Consider the following 5,749-nt stretch of genomic DNA (forward strand, 5'->3'; position numbering starts at 1 on the left):
CGAGGTCAGAGCACGGGCAGGGGGCAGGGAACGCAGCTGACCTCTGACCCGGCCGTGGGCAGGCCCCTTAGCCGAGGGCAAAGGAGAAGGCTCAGGTCCCGGGCACGGGGGGGCCCAACGCCAGCCCCTCCTCCTCCTCCTCGGTTGCGACCACTCAGGCCCCGTGAAGCCGACACACGGGCGCCATCGTGCTGCAGGCGCGGCCGTCCCAGGCCCAGCTGCCGCCCCTCGCACCCAGGCCACCTCACGAGCAGTGCCCTGGCCCAGGGGTTTCCTAACGGGGGGATTCTTGCACTGACACCGCTGCTGCCACGTGCCAGGGTCGCCCGTCTGCAGTGGCCCTGGCTGCCGCGTCCGTGCCACCCCCCGCCAGGGAGAGCCCGGGGCAGAGGAGGCCCGGCGGGAGGCCGAGCCAAGGCTGGCCGTCCAGGGCAGGAGGGACCGCGGCCGCCTGAGGGCCAGGAGCAGCCGCGGGGTGGGAGTCACCCGGGCAGCCCCTCACAGCCCCGCAGTGCCCCCAGCCCGGCTCACACCTCCCCCCAGACCCCACGCCCCCTCCACTGCAGCGGGCCGGGCCGAGGTGGGCAGAGACCTGCCACTGCGGGTGGGCACAGAGACCCGCCACTGCGGTGGGCACAGAGACCCGCCACTGCGGGTGGGCACAGAGACCGGCCACTGTGGGTGGGCACAGAGACCCGCCACTGCGGTGGGCGCAGAGACCTGCCACCGTGGGTGGGCACAGACACCCGCCACTGCGGTGGGCGCAGAGACCTGCCACTGCGGGTGGGCACAGACACCCGCAGCACCAGAGGCCCTTTGCCCGGGGCCTGCTGCAGGGCTGCTCTCGAGCAGGGCAGGTTCCAGACGCCGCCAGCCCCAAGCCTGGGGGGGGTCTCGCTTGCACGCACAGCCTTGTTCTGTGGGTCTGTGGGGCAGCTGCCAGGAGTTTCCTTCCTCCTCCTCCTCCCCCCTCCCCCTCCTCCTCCTCCTCCTTGTCCTCTTCCTCCTCCTCCTCGTCCTCCTCCTCCCCTTCCCCCTCCTCCCCCTCCTCCTCCTCCTCCTCTTCTCCCCCTCCCCCTCCTCCTCCTGTTCCTCCTCTTCCTCCTCCTCCTCCTCCTGTTCCTCCTGCTCCTGCTCCTCCTCCTCCCCCTCCTCCTCCCCCTCTCCTCCTCCTCCTCCTCCTTCCCCTCCTTCCCTCCCCCCCCCACTGGCTGGAAAGCCTGCCTCAGGGTGGGAGAAAACATCCTCCTGAACTTCCTATTCTCTCTTCTTTCCGTGCCCCTCCCTGGGGTGGGGGCGGGTGGGACTAGGGTTTGGGTCTCGCCAGGTGGTCCACAGGGGCTGCTCTGGGCTCTGTGCTGGGGGCGGGGGTCCGGGATCCAAGCAGGATTGGCTGCCCCTATTCTGTCGGGCCTGTTTGCTCTTTTTACGCTCTCCTGGCGGGGCAGAGCCACAGACGGGCACTGGAGGGCAGAACACGCGGGGTCCCGGTGGGCCTCAGCAGCGCCTCCCAAAGCCCCGGAGGCAGCCGCCAGCTCACTGCCCTCCAAATGCTGCCCGCAGCCGGTGTAGCCCCCTCACCCAGGTACCCCCGGGGCTGCTCAGGACCAGACCTGCCCCTAGGCGCGACCGGCCGCCTCAGGGCTTCGCTTAGGAAAAGGGGTGCCCACCACACGCACGCTTCCACCGTTGGGAAACGCACCCCTGCCTGAACGTGAAGACTGCAGAGGAAGGGCAGAGGCGGGCCGAGGGAGTGGGCTTGTGTGGACACGAGCAAATGCGAAATAACCCCGTAATCCCACCGTCCAGCCTCGCCTAACTCAGGGCTCTGGGCGCCGGCGCGGGACACCTGACACTCGCTTCCATCAAGTCTCAAATCCATCTCCAGGCGAGAGACATCCCATTATGCTGAGAAAAAATGGGAAACAGCGGGTTCAGCTGCCAGCATCGCTGCTGAGAATTAGAACCCAGTGACAGACAGCTGAGGGAGCTGCGCCCGGGGGAGCAGGGGCCGCTGCCTGCCACACGGGGGCGCAGGAGAGCCGGGTCACATGGGAGCGCCTGGCAGCTGGACCGGCTCGCCCAGAGTGGACCCAGCCGGAGAGGTTTGGGCAGGAGCTGGGAAAGGAGCGTGAAGACTGTCCGGTCGGGGCCACGACTTGGAGCAAACAGGAGGCAGCACTTGACTCCAGCAGGACACACAAATAAACAGAGTGAGCCGGGCGGCTGCGGGGCTCGGGAAGCCTCCGGGGACCGAGAAACTGTCCACACGTTTGATTTCTGCATGCGAGGGTGTACAGTGGCCATGCCCAGTGCACGGAGCCCCCTGCCCCCGCTCACACACGCTGCTCCCCGCACCTGGGCGGCACGGTGCGGGAAGGTGTCCCTGCTTGGGAAGGGACCCCGAGCTGCCACCTCTCTCTGATTTTGTTAAAGAAACAGATTAAACACTTAGAGAGAAGGAACCATGTGTTTACTTTGCAAGATAAATAAAAGTCTATTTTGGTCTGATAAAAAAACATGTTAAATATAGCTTGCTAACCAACGCAGAAACGCTCGGGATTTTTTTTTTTTTTTTTTTTGCTTCAAAACATAGTAAGCTGGAAAGGGCGAGGACTGTAACCCCTGCACACACTCCTCAGGGCGACACTGCTGTGCCTCCTCACCTTCCCTTTGCAATTGCTCCTGGAGTTGGGGAACTGCCATGTTCTCTTCCTTCCCTCCACAGTCCACAAAGGGTCCGTCTCGTTCGTAATTTTAATCCTGAATCATTCAGGGAAAACCACTGACACGTCAGGGGAAGTAGGAAGGCAGATGGACAGGTAGGCAAGAGGCCCTGGGGAGATCAGATTGATAGATAAAGGCTGGGCCACTGACCAGCTGCTGGTCTGGTGTGTGTGTGTGTGTGTGTGTGTGTGTGTGTGTGGGTGACAGGAGCCTACAGATAGATGACAGACGGACTCGGGAACCCTCTCATGCAGGATTCGCCCCTGCCAGCCCTGGGAAGCTGCTCGTCAGGCACAGTCCGTCCACCCTTTGCGGCGCTGGCACTGTCCAGCGGTGAAGAACGCCTGACCTCTAGCTAGGCCCCCGCCCCCCAGCCCTTGTAAAGCCGGGAGTTAACCATTTGTTTTTGAGGAAGACAACAGCCATTTTAGGAAAACGCCGGGTCCTCCCCGAGCCGGCAGGGAACCCCCCTCTCCGGAGTTCTCAGGTCCCGGCGCAGCCTCCAGCCCGAGCAGAATCTGCACCGCGAGAACCACTGCAGAAAACCCGCTTCATCGGATCCCCGGGCCTCCCCGCGGCAGCGCCAGGCCCCCAAGATGGAGCGAGGGGGCTCCCTTCCTTCCTCCTTTCTCCGCACCAGCCTCTCCCGGGGAGGCAAGTCCAGCAGAGCCCGAGCCCGCGGCGGCGCGGGGACTCCGAAAGCGGAAGGACGAGGCAGCTTTCCCGGCGGCGCCGCGTCCACGCGCGTCCCTCCCCCTCCCCGGGCCGCAGCGGCGGCGGCGCGGGGACGAAATGTGTCCAGGGGGAAGGGGCGTCGGGGGAGGTGGCGGAGGGAACGCGGGGGCCGCGGTCGCTCGCGGTCCCCACGAGGCCGGCGCTGCCCGTCCCCGCGCGCTCCCTCCCGCAGGGCGCACCCGCTCGCGGCCCGGCGCGCCAGCGTCTGTCGCTGCCCAAAGCCATCTCCCACTACGCCGCCCACCGACATCCCTCTCCTCTCCGCACCTCCGGCAGGAGAAAGTTTGTATTGTTCTATCCACAACCACTAGTGGCTGCCTGGCGGGGGAGCGAGCCAGCGCCGCACCCGCACCCGGCTGCGGGCACTCCCGGCGGCGCGGGCGCCCGACGGCGCAGGGCAGCGGGGCCCTTGCTTCGCCGAGCCCGGGTCCCTCCCCGGCCGCCGCCGCGGCCACCCGGCCCGGGGAGGGAAATCCGAATCGCCACGCCGGGCCATTCATCGGCGGCGTGGAAGGCAGGCACTGCACAGGCACGCGCGCGCGCAGACACACGCGCGCACGGGGACACAGGCACACACACACACACACACAGACACACGCGCGCGCGCACAGGCACACGCGCACACATACAGGCACACACACGGGCACACACAGATATACCCACACACACGCACACGCACACGCGCGCGCGCACACGCACACACACACACACACACAGGGCGTTTTGCAGAGCACCATGTGTGCGGATCCGCTTCCGTGGTGGCCAGCGTCCCCCGCAGCCCGCCCCCCCTTCCTGAAGGCCAGCCTGGCGCAGACCACCGCGGAGCTCAGCCGGGTCCCCGGGCGCCCCGGGAGCCGAGGGGGCCGCAAAGTTCCGGTCCCCGGGACAGGTGCGGGCTCGGGGCCGGGACGCGCAGCCCAGCACGGCCCGGTCCGGCACGGCCCGGCCCGACCCGGCCGGCCCAGCCCCCCGAGCGGCATCTGCTCGGCGGATCCCGGCGCCCGGCTGCGGCCACACCTCCCTGCCCGGCCTCTCCGCAGCCCCGGGGGAGCGAGCCCGGGCGCCGCTCGGGAGCCGGGTGTGGGGGGAAACCCCGGGGATGCCCGGGGGAGGGTGACCCCGGCGCGGAGCCCAGTGGGTGGGGACGCCGGGCAGCCGGGCAGCGCCGCATTCCGGGCTCCCTGGGCCGGGGGCGCCGGCGCGGGGCGGGAGCGGTGCGGGATGCGGGGATGCGGGGATGCAGGGTGCGGGATGCGGGGTGCGGGGTGCGGGGTAGGGGATGCGGGGTGCGGGAGCGCCGCGCGGGCCGGGGGTCCTACCTGGCGGGGCCTCACTGGGCGCGCGGCCGGCCCCAGCCGGCTCCCATCTTCTGCGGGAGCACAAAGCGGGCTCGCGCGGCGCGGGGCCGGGAGGCTGGGCGGGCCGTGCGGGCGGCGCTCCCGCCGCCTCCTCCTCCCTGCAGCCTCCTCCCTCCGGCCTGCGGCCTCCTCCCTCCAGCCCGCCGCCTCCTCCCTCCTCCCGCCGCCTCCTCCTCTTCCCCGCGCGCCCCCGCCGCCCGCGCGCCCCTGCCGCCGCCCAGACGCTCCCGGGCCCCGCGGCGGCGCGAGGCAACTTTCCTCCCCGCGCGCCCCCCGCGGCTCACCCCTGCGGCCCGGCCGAGTCTCTCCGCCCCGCAGACGCCCCCGGCCCGGCCCCGCCGCCGCGGCTGTCGCAGAGACGGGGATCCCCGGCCCCGTACCCGCCGCCGGCGTCGCGCTCCCGGATCCAGGCCCCGAGCACCGCCGAGCCGGGCGGAGCCGCCGCGCTGCCCCGCGCCCGCCCCGGCCCCCGGGGCCCGCGGGGAGCCCGCCCCGCGCCTGGACACCTGCCCGCGCGCGTGGATCGCCCCCGCCGTGCGCCCCCTTACAGTGCAGGGCGCCGCGCTGGGAACCCCAGTCCGCAGCCGGCGGGAGGCGACGGGCGGCAGGGAGGCGCGGCTCTGCGCCCCGAGTGCCGGGCACGGACACCTGCGGAGCCTTTAAACCCCGGGTGGGGGGTGGGGGTGGGCGGGGGGCGGGCGGGGACCCCCGCAGGGCTGGTGGACGGGGACTGGGGCGGGCACTCTCCACGGCCAAGGCCAGGTCACGCTCTGGTGCCCGCCCTCTTTGACCCTAAGGTGGACAGGTCTGAAGTAGGGCCGCGGGTGCAGGGGGTGCGGGGGAGGGGAGCCCCAGGGGGAGGGGTCACTCCAGCCCATCCCAGGGACTTTTCCCGCGGCCCGACCGGCCCCTTCCTCCCCAGGAGAAGC

The 5,749-nt window shown here is 70.1% G+C and overlaps 1 protein-coding gene across 10 annotated transcripts in view; it reads right to left on the reverse strand.

Moving 5' to 3' along the window:
- The window catches only part of SLC8A1 (solute carrier family 8 member A1), a 158,553-nt gene extending 153,330 nt beyond the window's left edge, over positions 1 to 5,223 (reverse strand). For 6 of the 10 annotated variants that reach the window (XM_055120347.1, XM_055120351.1, XM_055120350.1 and 3 more), the window contains exon 1: positions 4,782 to 4,969. The gene's annotated coding sequence lies outside the window, so the exon portion shown is untranslated. Of the gene's footprint in view, positions 1 to 4,781; positions 4,970 to 5,104 lie in introns of those variants that run through there. The other 4 variants (XM_055120355.1, XM_055120353.1, XM_055120348.1 and 1 more) reach the window with 3 other exon arrangements.
- Between the last annotated feature and the right edge of the window lie 526 nt (positions 5,224 to 5,749).

Source organism: Sorex araneus, chromosome X (assembly GCF_027595985.1).
Source record: "Sorex araneus isolate mSorAra2 chromosome X, mSorAra2.pri, whole genome shotgun sequence".
Taxonomy (NCBI): domain Eukaryota; kingdom Metazoa; phylum Chordata; class Mammalia; order Eulipotyphla; family Soricidae; genus Sorex; species Sorex araneus.